This window comes from Vitis riparia, chromosome 11, assembly GCF_004353265.1.
Source record: "Vitis riparia cultivar Riparia Gloire de Montpellier isolate 1030 chromosome 11, EGFV_Vit.rip_1.0, whole genome shotgun sequence".
NCBI lineage: Eukaryota > Viridiplantae > Streptophyta > Magnoliopsida > Vitales > Vitaceae > Vitis > Vitis riparia.
In genome coordinates, this window is record NC_048441.1 from 5,956,844 (window position 1) to 5,978,567 (window position 21,724).

General features: G+C 29.2%; 1 long non-coding RNA gene across 1 annotated transcript; it reads left to right on the top strand.

Annotated features, from left to right (window-relative positions):
• Window positions 1-6,050: 6,050 nt before the first annotated feature.
• Window positions 6,051-16,803, top strand: LOC117924992. Its single transcript, XR_004652923.1, has 3 exons — window positions 6,051-6,635; window positions 9,329-9,479; window positions 11,555-16,803. It is a non-coding gene; the product is annotated as an uncharacterized LOC117924992 (long non-coding RNA).
• The last annotated feature ends 4,921 nt before the right edge of the window (window positions 16,804-21,724 follow it).

Sequence of the window (21,724 nt, forward strand, 5' to 3'; positions counted from 1 at the left end):
AGAATCCGGGCGAGAACCGGGAAAAGGTCGAATCCGTGCGAGTACCAGAAAACTTTCTGGACGAGTACCGAAAAATAGTAGAATCAGTGTGAGTACCGGAAACTATTTTAGTAGAAAATATACTATTTTATTATATATTAGAAAGATGATATTTTATTATATTCATAAATTTTAGGTATTAATAATTTATTATTTAAGTGTTTAATTATTTTTAAAAATTAATAGACTTGTTAACAAATCCAAAGCATTAAGTTTTATTTAATTTGGAGTTAGGGAAAAAAATGAAAAATAATAATTATATGTGGAAGATAAATAATAGAGTGTGTCTTTTTATTATTTAAAAAAACGGGTGAAAACAACTTTTATTTGTTCTATAAAAGGTGTTCTCTATTTCACTTATTTTTAAAAATTGGAAATAGAGAACAATAATCAAATAGTGTTATGAATTTTTAATTTTTTTTTATTTTTAAAAATAGAAAACTGTTTTTTAAAACTATGTCAAAGTCGTAATAATTTCATTAATAATTTTTTAAGGATTTTTTAAAGTAATTAAATATAAATCACGTGATAGTGATAAAATTTTTATTTAAAAAGTAATCTATGATGTAAATATTATTAAAACTTAGGTAGTCAACTCTAAATTAAAAAATATTTGATGAAACCTAAAAATCTAAACATTTATAAAAATATTTAAATTATCAAAAAATAACCTACCAATAAAAAATATATTTGATAAAATATCAAATATTTAAACAAAATTAAAATTTAATATATGAGTAAAAGATAAATATTTTTTTTAATTATAAAACAATTTTTTTATTGCAATGATGCAAAAATTTCTATAAGATAAAAATAATTTTAATATTCATTTTTAATACAAGCCAAATAAGTACTTTAATTAATTTTTTTTAATTTTTTGTTTGATTATGATTTCTCATGCTTTTTTTAGAGACTTTTTTTTTTTTTTTAAGTTTAAAAAATAGTTTTTTTTTAATGTTTTATAAAATTAAGGATATTTGATAAATTATTTTTATAAAAGGATTTTAAAAAATAAGACTTGTTCGAATAAATTATTATTTTTTTCTAAAAAACTGTTTTGATTTTTTTAAAACATTTTAAATTCAATAATATAATATTAAGTAATTAAATTTAATTGAAGTCTTATTGAAAATGAAAATAATTTTGTATACTATTTTAGTAGAAAATATACTATTTTATTATATGTTAGAAAGATGATATTTTATTATATTCATAAATTTTAGGTATTAATAATTTATTATTTAAGTGTTTAATTATTTTTAAAAATTAATAGAGTTGTTGACAAATCCAAAGCATTAAGTTCTATTTAATTTGGAGTTGGGGAAAAAAATGAAAAATAATAATTATATGTGGAAGATAAATAATAGAGTGTGTCTTTTTATTATTTTAAAAAACGGGTGAAAACAACTTTTATTTGTTCTATAAAAGGTGTTCTCTATTTCACTTATTTTTAAAAATTGGAAATAGAGAACAATAACCAAATAGTGTTATGAAAATTTAAATTGATTTTTATTTTTAAAAATAGAAAACTGTTTTTTAAAACTATGTCAAAGTCGTAATAATTTCAATAATAATTTTTTAAAGTAATTAAATATAAATCACTTGATAGTGATAAAATTTTTATTTAAAAAGTAATCTATGATGTAAATATTATTAAAACTTAGGTAGTCAACTCTAAATTAAAAAATATTTGATGAAACCTAAAAATCTAAACATTTATAAAAATATTTAAATTATCAAAAAATAACCTACCAATAAAAAATATATTTGATAAAATATCAAATATTTAAACAAAATTAAATTTTAATATATGAGTAAAAGATAAATATTTTTTTAATTATAAAACAATTTTTTTTTATTGCAGTGATGCAAAAATTTCTATAAGATAAAAATAATTTTAATATTCATTTTTAGTACAAGCCAAATAAGTATTTTAATTATTGTTTTTTTTTTTGTGTGATTATGATTTCTCATGCTTTTTTTAGAGACTTTTTTTTTTGAAGTTTAAAAAATAATTTTTTTAAATGTTTTATAAAATTAAGGATATTTGATAAATTATTTTTATAAAAGGATTTTAAAAAATAAGACTTGTTCGAATAAATTATTATTTTTTTTCTAAAAAACTGTTTTGATTTTTTTAAAACATTTTAAATTCAATAATATAATATTAATTAATTAAATTTAATTGAAGTCTTATTGAAAATGAAAATAATTTTGTATACTATTTTAGTAGAAAATATACTATTTTATTATATGTTAGAAAGATGATATTTTATTATATTCATAAATTTTAGGTATTAATAATTTATTATTTAAGTGTTTAATTATTTTTAAAAATTAATAGACTTGTTGACAAATCCAAAGCATTAAGTTTTATTTAATTTGGAGTTAGGGAAAAAAATGAAAAATAATAATTATATGTGGAAGATAAATAATAGAGTGTGTCTTTTTATTATTTTAAAAAACGGGTGAAAACAACTTTTATTTGTTCTATAAAAGGTGTTCTCTATTTTACTTATTTTTAAAAATTGGAAATAGAGAACAATAACCAAATAGTGTTATGAAAAATTTAAATTGTTTTTTATTTTTAAAAATAGAAAACTGTTTTTTAAAACTATGTCAAAGTCGTAATAATTTCATTAATAATTTTTTAAAGTAATTAAATATAAATCACTTGATAGTGATAAATTTTTTATTTAAAAAGTAATCTATGATGTAAATATTATTAAACTTAGGTAGTCAACTCTAAATTAAAAAATATTTGATGAAACCTAAAAATCTAAACATTTATAAAAATATTTAAAGTATCAAAAAATAACCTACCAATAAAAAATATATTTGATAAAATATCAAATATTTAAACAAAATTAAATTTAAATATATGAGTAAAAGATAAATATTTTTTTTAATTATAAAACAATTTTTTTTATTGCAATGATGCAAAAATTTCTATAAGATAAAAATAATTTTAATATTCATTTTTAGTACAAGCCAAATAAGTACTTTAATTATTGTTTTTTTTTTGTGTGATTATGATTTCTCATGCTTTTTTTAGAGACTTTTTTTTTGAAGTTTAAAAAATAATTTTTTTAAATGTTTTATAAAATTAAGGATATTTGATAAATTATTTTTATAAAAGGATTTAAAAAAATAAGACTTGTTCGAATAAATTAATTTTTTTTTCTAAAAAACTGTTTTGATTTTTTTAAAACATTTTAAATTCAATAATATAATAATAATTAATTTAATTTAATTGAAGTCTTATTGAAAATGAAAATAATTTTGTATGCTATTTTAGTAGAAAATATACTATTTTATTATATGTTAGAAAGATGATATTTTATTATATTCATAAATTTTAGGTATTAATAATTTATTATTTAAGTGTTTAATTATTTTTAAAAATTAATAGACTTGTTAACAAATCCAAAGCATTAAATTTTATTTAATTTGGAGTTAGGGAAAAAAATGAAAAATAATAATTATATGTGGAAGATAAATAATAGAGTGTGTCTTTTTATTATTTTAAAAAATGGGTGAAAACAACTTTTATTTGTTCTATAAAAGGTGTTCTCTATTTCAATTATTTTTAAAAATTGGAAATAGAGAACAATAACCAAATAGTGTTATAAATTTTTTAATTTTTTTTTATTTTTAAAAATAGAAAACTGTTTTTTAAAACTATGTCAAAGTTGTAATAATTTCATTAATAATTTTTTAAAGTAATTAAATATAAATCACTTGATAGTGATAAAAATTTTTATTTAAAAAGTAATCTATGATGCAAATATTATTAAAACTTAGGTAGTCAACTCTAAATTAAAAAGAAATTTGATGGAACCTAAAAATCTGAACATTTATAAAAATCTTTAAATTATCAAAAAACAACCTACCAATAAAAATATATTTGATAAAATATCAAATATTTAAACAAAATTAAATTTTAATATATGAGTAAAAGATAAATATTTTTTTTAATTATAAAACAAAATTTTTTATTGCAGTGATGCAAAAATTTCTATAAGATAAAAATAATTTTAATATTCATTTTTAATACAAGCCAAATAAGTACTTTAATTAATTTTTTTTAATTTTTTGTTTGATTATGATTTCTCATGCTTTTTTTAGAGACTTTTTTTTTTTTTAAGTTTAAAAAATAATTTTTTTTAATGTTTTATAAAATTAAGGATATTTGATAAATTATTTTTATAAAAGGATTTAAAAAAATAAGACTTGTTCGAATAAATTATTATTTTTTTTTCTAAAAAACTGTTTTGATTTTTTTAAAACATTTTAAATTCAATAATATAATATTAATTAATTAAATTTAATTGAAGTCTTATTGAAAATGAAAATAATTTTGTATACTATTTTAGTAGAAAATATACTATTTTATTATATGTTAGAAAGATGATAATTTATTATGTTCATAAAATTTAGGTATTAATAATTTATTATTTAAGTGTTTAATTATTTTTAAAAATTAATAGACTTGTTAACAAATCCAAAGCATTAAGTTTTATTTAATTTGGAGTCAGGGAAAAAAAATGAAAAATAATAGTTATATGTGGAAGATAAATAATAGAGTGTGTCTTTTTATTATTTTAAAAAACGGGTGAAAACAACTTTTATTTGTTCTATAAAAGGTGTTCTCTATTTCACTTATTTTTAAAAATTGGAAATAGAGAACAATAACCAAATAGTGTTATGAAAATTTAAATTGTTTTTTATTTTTAAAAATAGAAAACTGTTTTTTAAAACTATGTCAAAGTCGTAATAATTTCATTAATAATTTTTTAAAGTAATTAAATATAAATCACTTGATAGTGATAAAATTTTTATTTAAAAAGTAATCTATGATGTAAATATTATTAAAACTTAGGTAGTCAACTCTAAATTAAAAAATATTTGATGAAACCTAAAAATCTAAACATTTATAAAAATCTTTAAATTATCAAAAAATAACCTACGAATAAAAAATACATTTGATAAAATATCAAATATTTAAACAAAATTAAATTTTATCAACAATTAAATAACATGTATTTGAACAATTGTATACGAATTTATGAATTAACAACTATTTAATTAAAACTAAAACTCTAAGCATTTAAAAAAAAAATCTCAAAATTAAATAAAACATAGCTTACAAACAAAAAATATTTAATAAAACATCAAATACAAAATTATAAAAAAATAATTTTGCTAGATCTATTTTTTCGTATATTAGGATTGAAGTAAATTTAATTTAATTAATATTAAATAAATTTAAAAATAAAAATACATGAATATTTTATAAAATTTATTCCATATTCATGCTTACCTAATTTTTTTATTTTATCTTTTTTTTTTCACAAACAAAATTAGTTTCAAGGGGCAAAGTTGTACCTAATTTTTGAAATATATTGTTAAGGGATAAAATAATTATCAAATTGGAAATCTAACCCTTAACATGTTATTTATGAAAAGGTAACCAATTTTTTTTTACATAAATATCTTTTTTTATTTGAAGTATTTACATATAGGATTAAAAAAAATTTATTTTTAAAAGAAAATAATAATGACATTTTTCTCATGTAAAAAATATGAGGATTAAATTTTAAAAATTGGGTTTTGAGATGCCCTTTAATCAAATAACCCATAATTTTTTTTATTCTTTTTTTTTTCTTTTAGAAACATAACTATTTTTTTATATGAATAACCAATTAAAAAGGATGAAATTTTCCTATTTTTTCAACCTAAAAATTACCTATTTTTGATAAAAATGCCCATATTTTTTTTTTTACAAAAGTAAACATTTATTTTAAAACATACATGTAAATAATAAAAATATTGAAAGATATTTATGTCAAAAATAAATTACTCTTCAAATTCAAAAATAGGAAAGATTAGTTTTATAAATTTGGAATGTTTTCATCATTTTTAATTGATTAATCCTTTTTAATTGGGGCAAAGTTGAATTTTTATTTTTTTAACTTTCTAAAATTCCTAAATCCTTGCTCTCCCTCACCTCTTTTCTTCTGTTCTCCTCTCTGTCCTTATTGTCCTCAGGTTCTCACCTTCTCATTCCAAACAATTTTTTTTTCCTGGTAGCATGGAAAGTGAAAGATACTGGAGGTAGGAAGACGAGGCTCTTGTGTCTCATCTATGGTGGTATCTTCCTGGAGTGGAATCTAGGGCGCGGCGGAAGCCATACGCTTGAAAGAAGGGGAAGTGAAAGGCGGAGGACTTTTGGGTTTTATTGGCCGAGAAGCAAGGGCACGGTGTCTCTCTATGGATTTGGTTCGGTCTCGGTGTGGAAGCCCGGGGAATCAGCTTTGTGGATAGTGGTTTTGTGGTTGTGGGATTTTGAAAACCCTAGATTTGGTTCAGGGTAGGGTTGTGTGGTTGACTGATTAGGTTGGGAGCTGGGCTGCGCATGCGATTGACTGGGTTTTCATGCCGTCAAAACCACTGCCTTGGGATCGGAAGGACTTCTTCAAGGAGAGGAAGCACGAGAGGTCGGAGTCTTTAGGTTTGCTGCAAGATAGAGGGACTCACATCAAGTTTCTTGGGAGTTTGCTCGTTGGGATCGGCAGATTTTCGCCGCCCTACAGGTGAGCTAGGAATCCCTCCGGGTTCTTGATTATTGTGATGAAATTCGTCGGTTTTGGTTTAAACCAAGAAAAATAATCGGGTTCTTGGAAAATTTAGTTTCTGAGTCCTTTTGTTTTTTATGATTTGTTCTTTTTTGGTTTTTAATTTTGAATTTATTCTCTCCACGGATCTGAGTCTTTGTTTTGGGGAATTAGTATTTGATGATGATTCTTTCATGGTTATTGTAGATCTGTTTTTTTGAGTCCATTCGTTTGTTAATGCGCTGTTTGATTGCGCAGAAACATGTCCATGCACATTCATATATATTTATTTACTTGTTTATTCTTAAACCATTTGCCAAGTGCTGGGGTGCGGTAAAGCCTGTAGATGAATTATATGACGCTTTGTTCTTTATATCTTCTAATCTATAGGTGGCTAAATTGGAGGGTATAACGTTGACTCAACAAATTAAATGGGATAAAAGATTTCAGTTTTCATTTACATATCTGAGGATGTTGAGGGTGAATTAAATTATACAAAAGGGTATTAGCAGCAAAAAGAAGTGTTGAATTTCTGCTCATATCCTATGCAGAATTTGCTTTTCTGAATGTGATGTCTAATTTCTCTTTTAATTCAAACATTTGCTTTTTTGAACTATTTCTTTAACTTTTGTTTTGGTTCAAGTTATTTTTCTCGAGGTTGCCAACAAAACCTGAGTCATATATTTTGGGGCAATGATGCCACTATGTCCGTAATAGGAGAGAGAATAGGCTGAAGTTATTGATATTTCTTATGTATGCTAAGGTACAATAATGTGAGAGACTCATGTAAAGGGATGGGGAGGGTTTGTGGGAGGTTCAAGGTTCAAGTCCTAATGGGGACAAAAATTTACTTATAAAAATAAATAAATAAATAATGTGAGAGACTCATTATTGCATAATCATAGCTTTGAGAGGACTGATTATTATTTTTTATCAGAAGCAAGCATTTGATTTCATGGAAAATAAATGGTATGGTAAAAAGAGAAGGATCTATTCTCTAAAGAAGGATGAATAAGTCTAACAAAAAGGAAAAGGAGATATGAGTATGGAAAGACCCAAAGTACAAATAAACCCAAAAGTGTAAGTCAAAGTGGTAAAAATTTCCCCCACAAAGGGCACCTAGTGAGAGGCTCCTCGATTTGCCAAATGATCGATTTGATTAGCTGCTTAAGGAATCCAAGAATGGGGACTCAAGTCTCTAGCCTAGTGAGTAGCTTCCACACCCTAGAAATGAAAGGTCTCCCTCAATGTTCAATCCTTCTCTGGCTGTCTGGCAAATTTGGAATCAACTTTAACTAATACATTGATGGTTTCTAAAGACACCCCAACCTCAAAATATCCTGGATTGCCAAAGAAGTAGTTGTCAAAATTTAGCTTGAGGTAACCTGGTGGAGAAGTTTTCCACTTTGCATGAATTTCCAAAGACTTCTATTTGGAACAATATGCGGGCAGAGGAAGGGTGGGCTCCATGATTAGATTGATCATAGATCAACTTTTTCTCCAAGAAGCGGATTTGGAATAGGAGCTTTTTTTTTTTTTTTTTGGTTTGAAGTAGCCATGACTTTGGTTGTAGTCAATTCAAAGACAAACCCAGTTCACTTGCAGCCATGTTCATCAAAATGAACAAGTTTCATGATGTGAGCAGTCACTTGCCCTTGTATTTTAAGATCATCTCACCCTGTGGTTGACACTCCATTCCCCTTAGTTGTAGGTGCTTGTTCTATTTTGATTTGAATGGGCTAGGTTTCACGAGGTACATATGGCTGGCCCTTTGGGTGTCTCAGTCCAAATGCTTTGAGCTCATTAAATCCCATGGAACATTGGGAATGCTGAAGTGCAAATAGAGGGAAAAAAGAAGACTCGAAGTTGATTTTTTTTGCTTCACATCTGTATTGAAAAGTCCCGACATTTGTCTTGGGTTATATTACCTGAAAAATAACAATTATGTCTATCCAACCTGCCCTTGATGCACTGGAAAAAATGATAAAACCTTGGTGGTCTGCAAAGTGAATTTGTGCCAAATAGTAAATAGACTACTGGGGAATGGATGAATAAATTATTAGTTGTTTCTCTGCAGGCTGTACACAGAATTCATCACGCTATTTACAACGCTTTAGAAAGCCTCCTCAACTGTAACAAATTTTTAGTACTAACCTTTTTGTTTACCACCAGCTGTGCAAAATCCTGGGACCAGAGTGGTGCAAGCTTGCAGAATTCTGAAATGTTGTATTTTCTCTAATTACTACAGGAAATTTGGAATTTAAAAAATTAATTAAAATTATTGCATAGGACCTAAGAATAATTTTCCTTTGTGACCCTTTTCTGCTTTTGTTGTTGGTATGGTAGTTGGACAGTGGGCTTTTTCTTCTATTTTGGAGGAAATATATCTTGTTCTGAGCAGATGTTGGGCCTATAAGCTGTGGATTCTGGATTAGGTTGTCATATTATGAAATAAGTGTTAAAAGCCAAATTAGAAATAAATGTCTTCTAACTGCGGATCCTAGATTTTGTTTGTTATAGTAAATTTTTTGTTGGTCTATAAGCTGTATCGGAAGCTTACTTTGTCAGTCAACCTGGAGACTTATTTTGCTTCGACAGAGTAGCAAAGCGTTTGCTGGAAAACATGGATTCATAACTCTTAGAGACTTATTTTGGTGGGCTGATCGTTTCAGGACAGTTGGGAATTCATAGGAAGCTTTGTCCAGAGATGGTTATTATCTTTTGGCAGAAACACTCAAAGATGAGGGTGAGAAAAAGGTTGTTCAAGCAGTTTTAGTGAAACATATCTGGGTTAAACTAGTCAAAGATAACTTGTACCATCAGGTGTGGTTCTTTTCCCTCCCTCCTCTCCCTTCCTCTCTTATGTGGGCATTTTGTTGCATGTGTGCTTGCATTGTATATGAGGTCATGATCTGCATATTAATTTATATTTCTGTGGTTTGAGTTACCTTTGCCTTTTGTGTTTCTGTACTTTCAGCTCTTGTTGCCTTTTGTGTTTCTATACTTTCAGTTATGTTTACCTTTTGTGTTGCATTAAGATTTGACAAATGGATCTGGAGTCTGTTTGGTGCAGCTGTAAATTTTGGCAAAATGCTTTTTCAAGGGGAAAAAAAACTATGGATTGACAAGGTAGATACTAATTTGATAACTGCTTCTTAAGAATTATTTGTGGAAAGAAGCAGTATCTATCAATATGTAAACAAATCTTAAATTGTAGATCCTCTTCCTGTAAGCTCTTCTACAAAAGCATCTCACCCCAAACCTGAATGGAAATAGCCTTCAAGCTACTAGCTTTACTGCCCTAAAGTGCTTTAATGCATACCTACACGCTGAATAAAGCTTTAACTATCATAAAGAGCTCTTAGGCAATTAGAAAGGTGCACACTGGGGGGCCTTATTGCATTATGATCTGTAGTTGGTTTTTATTTTTATTTTTTTGCATTTCGACAATGTTCTGATTGACAATTTGATCATTGGTACCTGAAGAACAAGCAGTCGCTGGACCTCTCAGAGAGATATAAAAATCCTATAAATGTGCTCTCGTTTGTTGTTTTTGTAGATAGGCTTTGAGTGGTAGATTAGCATGTTGGGTGGTTTTTTCTTGCTTTTGTTGCATCTTGTATAAATTTTGTTTACTTGGTTTATGCGCTTTCTGCTAAGGTTTTTTTTTTTTTGTTAACTTATCTTGTTTTTCCTATTAAAGGCATCCTCAACAAAAATAATAATAATAATAAAAGAACGTCTGAAAAGAATTGAGTATACTCCATAATTGACTATTAGAAAAAGATGTTGAGCATGGATTGTGTTATTAGGCTTTTAAACAACTGCTAAAATACACTATCTTAGTTTACCGTTTAACAAATAAAAATAACTTGAGTGTGTTCTCTTACCTGTTTTCTCATCTTTGGTTTTTGTTGCCTTGAGGATGAGCACTAATCATGTGACTTTTATATTTTGAGTTATAAAGAAATCTTATGGAAATTGGAGAATACATACATAAAATTTGCTGACATAGATTGGCATAACTACTTGTAAATGGTTAATGAAGAAAGATATATGCCATAGATACTATCAAAGTGCTTACATGAATTGAAGTTTTTAATGGAAAAGTCCAAGTTTAATAGCTCATCCTCTGCATTTCAAGATATATGTCTTGCTTGTCATGATCTAGAGTTAGATAATATGATTCATAGGCTTTGTATTTATAAGTTTATCTGTATGTTTACTGAATGATTCTCCCTAATATAATGCATTTATAAATCCAAAACCTGGTAATATAAGGACTTGATGTTATTGCAAATATTTAAGGCTAACTCTACACTTCCTCCCTAGTTCTCCTCAAGTGCAAAGAAGCTAATTAAAAGAATCTTGGACCCTAAACCAGAGATGATAGGTCCATCTCCTCTTGTTCTTATGCCTTAAAATATAATAATCTTTCCTATTCTGGCAAAATTTTATACAGATTTTGTATAAAGAGTTTACTTCCCTTGTTAAGAAGAGAAAAAAGAGTTTTTCTTCTTTCTCTTCCTTTTATTATTTTGGTTTGGTTGGTGATTAGTTTGGTGTATATTATATCATCCTTTAGTTGCATTAGCCATTATTTTCCTCATTGCTTATAACTCTGAGTTACTTGGTATTGCTATGGTTTGAAACAAGGGTTTACAATTGCTAAAGTCATTGAGAATGAGTGGTTTAAGAAGGGATATAAGCCACCTAGTTTTGAACAAACAGATGTTAGTCTTGATGATTGGGATGCTATCTTTGATGAATCGGGGGCAAGTATCTTCTTGTTGTACCAATTTCATTTAAGCATATTTTTCTTACACTCCTTGGTCAATCTATATGTCAATGGATTATTAGGGTGTGACATTGTACTTGATTTACTGTTTGGTGTTCAGGACTCTCAAAACCTTGTTGTGGAGAGGCGTGAAGAGTGACCTATGGCGCTTGTCACTTTGAATGCTTTTGATCTCATCTTGACATCTCAGGGTCTCAACCTCGGTACTCTCTTTGAAAAGCCAATGGTACATTGTAGCTTTGATTGTTGTCAAGTTCAATGAAATATTAAGAATCTAAGTTTATTTATTTATTTGTGTGTAAAGTTACAGCTTCTAAGTGATATAATCAAGAATATCTTCAAGTGCCTAGGATGATCTTAGATGCTTTACTTGTAGGTTCTATTATATAATAACTTATGAGATTACAGCTTGGTTTATATCTCAGAAATAATTTTTTCACCTCTCCTCCACCAACACCACAACAACAAAAATTAAGGAGTAATTGTTGTCTCTCGTAAGTCATAACATAAGAATGCTTTTGATCTCATCTCGACATCTCAGGGTCTCAACCTTGGTATTCTCTTTGGAAAGCCAATAGTACATTGTAGCTTTGATTGTTGTCAAGTTCAATGAGATATTAAGAATCCAAGTTTATTTATTTATTTGTGTGTAAAGTTACAGCTCCTAAGTGATAGAGTCAAGAATATCTTCAAGTGCCTAGGATGATCTTAGACGTCTTGATCTCAAAAGCATCTTACCTTTCACCATTTAATTGTTCAAAAGTCTATACAGATAATTCTATCACTGTGTTCTAATCTTTACTTGTAGGTTTTATTATATAATAACTTATGAGATTACAGCTTGGTTTATATATCAGAAATAATTTTTTCACCTCTCCTCCACCAACACCACAACAACAAAAGTTAAGGAGTAATTGTTGTCTCTTGTAAGTCATAACATATGTTGCTTCAAAGTTACAGCTAGATAACTAAATGAGCTTTAGTTGTTTATTTAGCTATGATCTTATCCTAAACTTCCTCATAAATATGAAGCCTGCATCTAACATATTCTTTGGTCACTAGTGCCTTATTAAACAGGAGAATATTTACATCGAAGCGTCCTACCAATGAGATTATCTAAAAAATTGAGAAAACTATTATGCCTTTGGTTTTTAATGTAAAGAAAAATAACTTCAATGTCAATAAGCACTATCTTTTTCTATTTAACATGCAATTTGCCATAACTCTTCTTCTTTACACAACTTTCCTTAGTGATTTAGAAAGAAAATTTATTATTAATCAAATTCGAGGTGCAAGATGAGAATTTGTAGAGTGGATGAATTGGTGCAAGGAATATGAGTGTTGCATGCATTGAATCTTGATTGCTTTGCTTGTGACCTTTATATTATCTTGAGCAGGCTTCCTCCTAATTGCGAAGTTTGGAAGATTGAATAGAACCGATGCACCTTAATTAGACTTGGTTATAGTTTTCTAACTTTCTATTTGGTTTGCAAATAAAATCAACTCAGGATTCTTGACTTCTCATGTCCAAAATTTTAATCTGATGATAGTCTCCCAATGATTAGTTTAGTTTGTGGCTTGTCTAAATCACATATATACTTGTCAGAGTTATGTGGAACTAAATGCTTGGCAAAATTACAAAAATACTCTTGAGATTTTCATGGAATTGAATAGTTAGTGATGCATGTCTTGATTTGTTTGACAAAGTCATATGGTATTATTATGCTCTGCTAAAACCTTTGCAACCCACCTTAGATGAAACTTGAAGGGGAGAAATTTGGATGCAAGGGTCATTTATCTATTGCAATAGAGGCATTTCTCTCCTAGTTGCCTTGTTTGCAGGATCCCCTGACCTTGAGTTCATTGGAACATTACCTGAAGATGTCTCAACTGGATGTCAATAATTTACTTGGACAAATTTTTGAAGTGACCCTTTGCTATACATGGTCAAGCTTTGAAAATCTGGGGGAGATACTCTAGAATTTCACAAGGTATGTATCTACTATCTCAATGCAATTCTCATATTAAATTAGAATGAATATTGAATTTTTATCCCGGACATATTGGTTGCCAATATCTTGTTTGATACCGAAGCCCTACCCTCTTTTATGTAAAAAGCATGTGTGATAAAATGTAGTGATGTTTATGCTAAAACAAGCTTCTACTACCTATCTTTAATTTATTCCAAAAGTAATTAGACCCCTAGATAGGGGTCTCTTGGATATAAGGACCTTAAATTCAATGTAAGACCTGTATTAAATTGGCTCCTTAGGGAATTGACACCCTGAACACAATATTATTTTCCCATGTTAGGAAAGTAGTCCATTTTTCTCTATAAATTATGATTAATAAATTCAATCATTCACTAAATTTGTCTTATGTGCAATTCTACAAGAACCTCTCAATTGGGTTGAAAGATATTGTCTAGAAATCAGGAGATGAAGTAAAAGAGGAAGTGAATAATGGTTAGTGTGCATTATAACATAGATTAACGCATTTTGCTTGAGTTTAAATCATTGTTCCTTTAATGGCTTTTAAATGGTGGTCAATACTTGAATTTATAAATCTAGCCATGCAATTGCATAGATAGAAAAAGAAATCATATGTAGAACTTGAGAATATTAGAATTTGTATGGTTTTTGAGAAAATTTAAACAAAAGAAAATAAAAATGAAACAATTTGTCGTTTCCTAAAAAATGAAAAAAATTTCATTGATGAAATCTTATGCAAAAATTTGTTTAGTCCTTTCTCTTAGGGTTTGGTTCTTGCAAAGTAATACTTAAGTTATATAACAACAACATGAATATTCTTTATTCCCCTGCATAAGGTTCATCAGTTTCTCGAGGAAACTTCATTCTTCAGTGACATGCAATAATTGTTTTTGAAAGATGGCTACTATAAACATAGAATCAATATGAAAGTTTATATACATGTCACTTATAATTAGTTGCCATATGCTCTAACCATCCATTCGTTAGTGCATGCATGTTGCCTATTCTTGGTCTTCACATTTTATAGGCATGGAGATGATACTACATTTAGCTTGTGGTTGTCTACATGGTTTTGGAAATTATGGATACGCATGTTTGAGGCCTTTTGGTTTTGTATGTCGTGGAAGATACAATTCCACCAATGGATTATGACAGTGTCTTTTAATGCATTGCGGCCGATATGTCATGGCAGGAGAGATTACAAAAATACATAAAGAGGTAAATCTATGTTATCTGCTAATAAAAATAACACCTTTGTTTTGGTGGGATTTGTGAACTAAAAGAAATGTTATTGACTCACTAACCTTCTACATTTCATACAATGTGTCCAAGTTGGGGAAAGACCTCATAAAGCTGACCTTGGTAAGCAGAATGATCTTTTTCTTGTATGATCCAGTCTATAAACATTTGGATGTCTTTCTTGAAACAAAAAAAATCATCAACAATTGAAATCTTTTAATTTTCCAATCACTACAAAACTTTAAAACCTTAAAATGTGTGTGCGAGAATTGTTCCATTAAGCATCGGTTCTTTCATTAGGAATTAGATCTGGCTTTTATAGTAGATATAAAAGAGCTTTAGCTTTATAATACATAGACAATAAAAGGAAAAATAAAAAGTAAAACAAATTGAGTAAATTGCATAGGCTTATGTGGCAATTTTTTCAAACAGGAACTAACTAGGCCAAGTATCTTGAACATATCAATTATTAATTATAATCAAAAGTTTTGAGCTTAGAATTTACGAAATCCAGAAGCGTTTAAGTTAAGGAAGGTGCTACTTTTAATGGTGCATATGGATTCATTTGATCAGAATGATAGGTAATTATGTTCATTAGTAGTGTGTTTGACACTAATATATCCATTGGATTGTTCTTATGAGATCCTTAACTTTCTAATTTAGATGATCAAGCCTCTTAACCAGCCTATGGTAGAATTCCACTCTTGATTGAAGGAAAGGAAAACTGTTGGGTTGAAGAAAATCCATTGGAGTTTCAATTTGAAAATGTACTTGGAGATTTGGTCTCTAAGGGGTAGAGTATTTTCTATGATAATGACTTCTCATACTTCTACATGTTTTTTCTTGGCTAAATTTTAGTTCGTGCATGTGTATTAGGCCTACAAATATATCTGATAAACAATTCTCAGGACAATATTTGAAAGTTTTGATATTCAATCTAGTTGCATAGAAACTCTTTTTTAGGTTCAAACCGGGGAATTCTCAATTCAAGTTTTTTTATTTATAGAGGTTTTTTTTTCTACCAAATTTCTTTTGTGAGGGCATATGTATATATAAAATAATTGTTGATACTTTATTTGAAAGTTTTGAAATTCAATCCAAAAGCATAAAACTCTTTTAGTTAAACCTAGTAGTCTTTTTTTTTTTTTTTTCTTTATGAGAAACAACAAAATAAAAAAAGAAAGGACTAATGGTTTCCAACAACAACACTACCGAGATCTGCCACTTCAAAAACCCCATTTCCAATTTTTCGTAGCATAAACCCTAATTTCCTTGCGGAAAAATAAAAAAGAAAGGACAGAAAAAAGAGTTAAAAGGAGCTTCAGCAAGGGCGTGTTTGGATGTAAAGGTTTAGGAAGGACGGCGCTTGCAGGTGCCCTCGATGGTGATGAAGCAAACGGCGCAAAAAAAGAAGCAAGATTATGGCGATTATAACACCAAATGTGAGCACATCCACTTCCTTTTCATTAAGCCTTTTAACCTTTTCAAGGCGTATTTTTTTTCTAAACAGCATTGCTTTCCATCACTGCCACCACTCTGCTCACCCATGGCATCAGGATGAGGATATATACTATATATAAATCCCTTTTTTTATATTAGAAACAAAAAGAAATGATTATTTGGTGGAAAAGTCTTTGGTTTGAATCATTGCATATATGAAAGGTTTGGAAGACTCAAATAGGATGTTTCAGTATTCACTTCCCCAATAGGTAAGTTTTGTAATTACTGATTTGAAGCTTAATACCTGAAGCTTATTTGCACGTATTAATTGAGATTAATACAGTTTTATTACAAACACCCTGCCATGTTGGGTCTGCACTTAAAAGTCATAATCAGCCTCGAGATGCTAAGCACGTTGCCTTTTCACTCATCATTTACCAAATGATTCCTTGGTTTTTACAAAGTATACGTACCTAAATTCTCGCGGACAGATTTGTGTAATTTCTTGAATTCTAAGACAGGAAATGGGGATTTCCTGGGAAATCATGACAAATTATGTGTACAGATTCCTCGTGAATTTGCTGGGACTTTCGTTTTCTAAGACATGAATCTGGATATGGCATTGCAGCTGTTCTTGGAAACTTACTGAATGCTTGTTCAGCTATGAGTTCTCCACTAGAAGAAGTCTTTATGGAATTGATGAAATTAATTATTCAAGTTCTCTTTGAATAAGAGTTTATAATTGTAACAAAGTTGGATGATGCTTCTTGGGATTTTATAAAACCTGAAATTTTTGCATCTGTAGAAGCTACTGTTCCTTGACTCCAATACTACAGCAACAATGGACTCAGCAAAAGTACTGTTCATTATTGTTGACCATCATTTTATCTGTGTTAAAGGAGAAAGGGCAGGCTGCCCATTTTTCCTGGCATCTTTCCACCTACAGGTGTACACATATGCATGGTCACCTACTGCATGCCGAGTCACAGTCTCAACTGAGCCAGAAGCTACACTTGATGCTCTGTTCATGAATGAGGCAATCATGAAGGTTGGAGTTGCTACAGATTCTTCTTACCAGGGAAAGGGTCTTACTGTTTTTATCTTTTGGGCCACCAAATTTGAATCAACATAATGGTAGTGTCATTGGCTTAACGGTGAGAAAATCAAATCTTGTTACTCCTTTAGCTCAGTTTGCTTCTGGACTGGGAATAGAGCCTTGCATTGATGGAATAAGGGCATCAGTACTTTTGGACAAGTTCTGTCAACTTTCAGGAGGAACAAAATCAAAGAGATTTTGGGAAAAAGGAAAAAGAAAATGAAGGTAGACAACAAACCCTAGGGCACATATACTCTATTATTTCTTTTCTATATAAAATTATTATTTTTCAATTTCTTTTTTCGCTAGGCAAATTAGCTTAAGATTAAACAAGATTTAATGTGTTAGATTTGTTAACAACTCTATTAATTTTTAAAAATAATTTAAAACTTAAAATAATAAAATCGCTAATACCATAAAATTTTTAATATAATAAAATATCTTTTTTCTTACATACAATAAAATAGTATATTTTCTACTAAAAATAATAATTTATGATTTTATTATAATATTATTGTTTATGTTTTACTAAAAACTATATATTTTTTAATTTATTTTTAATTACAAAATTATTTTTATTTTCAATAAGACTTCAATTAAATTTAATTAATTAATATTATATAAATTGAATTTAAAATGTTTTTACAAAATCAAAATATATATATATTTAAAATAATAATAATAATAATAATTTATCCGAACAAGTCTTTTTGTTTTTTTTTTTATTTTTAAAATCCTTTTATAATAATAAATGATCAAATATCCTTAATTTTATAAAACATTAAAAAACTTTTTTTTTGATTCTTTAACATTAAAAAAGTTTCTAAAAAAACATAAGAAATCATGATCAAATAAAAAAATTTAAAAATTAATTAAAGCACTTAATTGACTTGTATTAAAAATGAATATTAAAATTGTTTTTATATTATAGAAATTTTTGTTTCACTACAATAAAAAAATTGTTTGATAATTTTAAAAAAAATTATCTATCTTTAACTTATATATAATTGTGAAATTAATTTTTATTTTTTAATAAGACTTAACTTGAATTTGATTTCATATTATTATAAATTAATTTTATCAAATTTTTATAAAATAAAAACAATATATTGTTTTTAAAAACAATACAAATTCTTTCATTCAAACGAACTTCTTGTTTTTTGTATTAAAACATCATGTCAAACACTCTAGTTTTTTAAAAATTCTAAAAAACTATTTTTAAAAACACCAAGAACAAGCCCTATATTTTTGCAATTATTCTGGTGCTTGGATGAGATAAGGATGAATACGTGTGTAATGGCCAAGGCATGCATAGAAGGGCATTTCTTTCATGCTGCAATTTTGATCTCCATGCATGGGATCCAGAAGACTCCAGAAGGTTAGAGGCACGTGCATTCTGGATGGCTATCACACATGCGCTCCGGGTGAGATGGAGACATGCATTTGGCATGACGATGAGACTTTTGAGAAGGATCCATTTTCTTCCGGGACATGACATCATGATGGTTTCGAGAAGAGTCTCACGTGAGGGAGCATCACCATAGGCCATGCAAGGAAGTTATTGCCAATCACGTTTTTGAGCTGCCAGGCATTTAGGAGGCCGTTTTTGGGGAAGTCTCCGGAAGAGGAATCTTTTTGTTGAGCGATGCACACCACCACACTGGGAATGGCGTAATAGTTGTAGTTCCAAAGACTTTTGAGGTTGAAAAAATAGAGACTTCATTATCGACGAAGAAGCTCTTTTTGGCATTCTTGGAAATGAGACTTTGTCGCCAACATAGAGATTTTGGGCATTTTTTGGAGTAGGAGAGTTCATCACCAACATAGGGAGTCACTTTTTGGGTGTTTTATGGAGGAGCGCAAATTCTCATTGAAAAAGGCAAGTTCATAGTTGCTGGAGTAGTTCACCACCGTTGAAGCTTGTAGTTCGTTTCATCATTGCCGGAGTAGTTCGCCACCGTTGAAGCTCGCTGGTTCATTTATAAAGAGTCATCACCGCCATTAGAGTTCATTATCATCAGAGAGCAATATTCACCATTGCAATCCACCGATAGTGAGAAAGGATCATCAGACACCCATATTTGGAGCTTCAGGATCTTCATATTCGAGGATAGAATCGCCATTTTCCTTTGGATATCCATTTTTCTGAGGGAACAAGAGATCACACCTGCATCATTATTCTTTTCTGGTTTCTGCGAACATCACAAGAGATTTTTCTACCATTTCAAATCAGCGCTCACCATTCTTCACCCTCATCTTGTCTACAAGAGATTGCCATTCTTGTTATCCTTTTTTCCTGCACTCTTTTTAACTTTTCTTTTTTCCGTTTGGTTGCCGAGAAAATCTATATTATCATGTCCTTAAGTTTCTAGGAAACCACAAACTTGTAAGTATATTCTCGCCTTTCAAATGGGTGTTTCCAAGATTCCTGCTCTTTTTTTTTTTTTTTTTTTTCTTTTTCTTTCCCTTCCTTTGATTTCTCAGCAACAAAAAAGATCATATTTGGAAATTGTTCCGCAACTAGGATCGCTAACCCAGTAGGTCATTAACGGAAACTGTTTAGTTAAGAGGAAGAATTTTTGTCATGATTTCCCCGGAACCCTAATTTTTGTTTGGTTGCACAGAAAAAACAAGGAAAGACTCCATTTATTTCAGTTTCAAACAATCCGCCTATCCTCGGATTTGCTATTTCAGCTTGGAGTGTTTTCGGAGAGAGAGCTAAGAGGGAGGAGATTGGAGGTTTATGGTGATCAGGTCTGATGAAACAACTGTTTTGGCTAATCATTCCACTATTTAGATTTCTTGATTATCTGGTTTGCTTGTCTAACTGTTTCATCCTGTTGATGATGCTCGATTCTTTGTTTCTCGACGTTACTCCGCTGGGCCATGCACAGTGTTTCCTTTCCGAATATAAAATTCTGAATGGAAAATTTGAGGAAATTAGGGTTTCCCATGATGAGATTGGATCTATAATTGTTGGAACCCATGGTCAAATTCTTGAATTGCTATTTCGGGATACCCTAATTCCCTGTTTTTGGTATAAAGATAAAGATTTCAGTTCAGTTTCAAGGCAAACCTCTACATTTAATCTCTGTTTTGATCTTCTTTAGCTATGGATGCCGACGAGCATGGTAACAAACGGGTGTTTCAACAACTTGGAGCTTTGAATGATAGTGGAAAACAACAAAAGGTTTGTTACCATTGGAGGGCAGGCAGGTGCAACAAGTTCCCCTGTTCGTACCTACCCAGAGAATTACCAGGTCCTCCTCCCCAACAACACCAACCATTCATAAGTAATGGATCATTGTCCAAACGGCCAAATCAAGGAGTACATGACGATCACAGCTTTTCTGGTGCATGAAGAAGTCCTAAGTTTAATCCTACGTGGGGGCCGGTTCACGACGGTGGTGCAGGCAATAGAGCTCAAGGTAGTGGCGCGGGCAATAGAGTATTTAGGAAGATTGAGAAGCTTTGTAATTATTGGCTTCAAGGAAATTGTAGTTATGGGGATAAGTGCAAGTTTTTGCATTCTTGGAGTGTTGGTGATTGTTTCTCTGAGTTTGACATAGCTTGAAGTGCATCAGAAGGTATTAAATTTGTTTGAATTTTGGTTACATTTGGAGTTCTTGTGCATTTGAATGGATGGGCTGATTTATGTTTATTGGAGTTCCGCAACTAGGATTGCTAACCCAGTAGGTCATTAATGGAAGCTGTTTAGTTAAGAGGAAGAATTTTTGTCACGATTTCCCCGGAACCCTAATTTCTGTTTGGTTGCCCAGAAAAAAAAAACAAGGAAAGACAGAAATTGACTACCTGAACTTTGGATGTTGCTTTTGCTTTATAGGGTATTAGATCATTAGAAGATACTGAAAAATAAAGAGTAAAAAACAAAATGGTGGCTGTCAAGGTACATATTAGCTCTTATTCTTACCTAACTCCTTTTCTTTTCCTTTGTTTTGAATTGTGATCAAACTTTTCGTCTCTATAAATGTAGGGAAAATTGAATGCAGCTTCAAGTCAGGTTGCAGGAGATCAAAAAAATCTAAAGAGTGGTACATTTTACATTGTTTCTATAATGAGAAATTTTATATTCTCATATATTAATTGGATGCTTAATTTAGTTTATAAAAATTATTAGTTTGATTGTTTTGTTGATACAATGCTTAGTCTAGTTTCTTTTAAAAATCATTAGTTTGGTTAATCTTTTGATCTCATGTTTAGTTTACTTTTCAAAAAATCATTAGTTTGGTTGGTTTGTTGATGTTGTGCTTGGTATAATTCTTTTAAGAACCATTAGTTTAGTTACTCTATTAATCTCATACATAGTTTAGTTTTTAAACATTATTCGTTTTACTAAGTTTAGTTTCTTTTAAAAATCATTAGTTCGGTTAGTCTGTTGATCTCATATTTAGTTTAATTTTTAAAAATTATTAGTATGGTATATTTATTGATACTATGCTTCGTTTAATTTCTTTTAAAAATCATTAGTTTAGTTGTCCTTTTG